The following is a 1,060-nucleotide window of genomic DNA, read 5'->3' as shown; positions in this document are numbered from 1 at the left end:
GAGAGAACAATTCAAACCCAGATGGTTCCTGCTGGATCAGGTTCCTCTGATCCTCTGAACACATGATGGGATCAACTTTCTGCTGACTGGATCACTGGGAACTGACTGGTACTGGTTTCTCTTTCAGACTCACTGAAATCCAGAAGATGGAAGATTTGGACCTAAAGCAGGWCAGAGCAGAACCTGCAGGATCCGTCTGTCCCTCTATGAGGAGTGACTGGTCCAAGGAACAGAATCCAAACTTCAGTAATGAACCTGGACCCTCAGAYAGGAAGTAAGAAACCAGTTTCTAACTGATTCATGTGACTCCACACAGATTTATTTAATATGAACTTGTTTATCTTCAGTAAATAAATAAAAAGTTAGTTAAAGTTAAATGGATATGAAGAAAATCAGTAAATCAGTAGAATTTGAAAGAATCCCAGAGAGAATCAGTGATGGAGAAAAATGTTGCATGAAAACAGAAACAACCAAAACTAGAAGAGCAACAATTCAGAGATAAACCCACTGAGAGAGAAACTTCTATACTGGGAACACTGGGACCAGTCTATATACTGGTAACACTGGGAAACAGTTTATATACTGGGAGCACTGGGCACAGTGATCCAGGTTGACGATCCAGAACTTTAAATCTTCTGCTTCTCTGCAGCAGTTTGTCTTCAGATCTTCAGTGTTTTTATCTCAGAGTTTCTCAGTAATTGATCTGAATAACATTTTGTGTTTCAGAGATCAGAACCTCAAACTAAGAGCAGAACCTGCAGGATCCGTCTGTCCCTCTATGAGGAGTGACCGGTCCAGAAGAGAACCTCCAGAGTTCAGTACTGAACCAGAACCTTCAGAGTAAGAAACCAGTTTCTAACTGATTCATGTGACTCTACAGAGACCAACCAGGATTTAAACTTTAATTTCAGCTTAGTAACTGATTCATGGAGACCAAAACATCATTTAAATCATTTTAGTTCTTTTTTCAGTTGTGATCTTTGAGAGAACAGAACAAACTGGAGGAAAAACTAAATAGTTTCCTTTGTGTCTTTATGAATCTCCAGCAGTTTCCATGTTC

The 1,060-nt window shown here is 39.7% G+C and overlaps 1 long non-coding RNA gene across 3 annotated transcripts in view; it reads left to right on the top strand.

Moving 5' to 3' along the window:
• Positions 1-813, top strand: part of LOC103456946 (uncharacterized) — a 5,801-nt gene extending 4,988 nt beyond the window's left edge. For 2 of the 3 annotated variants that reach the window (XR_532349.2, XR_001776015.1), the window contains exons 2-3: positions 128-274; positions 727-813. This is a non-coding gene — a long non-coding RNA (uncharacterized LOC103456946). The remainder of the gene's footprint in view (positions 1-127; positions 275-726) is intronic. The other variant, XR_532348.2, reaches the window with a different exon arrangement.
• The last annotated feature ends 247 nt before the right edge of the window (positions 814-1,060 follow it).

The sequence above is a fragment of the Poecilia reticulata genome, linkage group LG20 (genome assembly GCF_000633615.1).
Source record: "Poecilia reticulata strain Guanapo linkage group LG20, Guppy_female_1.0+MT, whole genome shotgun sequence".
NCBI lineage: Eukaryota > Metazoa > Chordata > Actinopteri > Cyprinodontiformes > Poeciliidae > Poecilia > Poecilia reticulata.
This window is presented reverse-complemented; position numbering and strand designations above follow the sequence as displayed.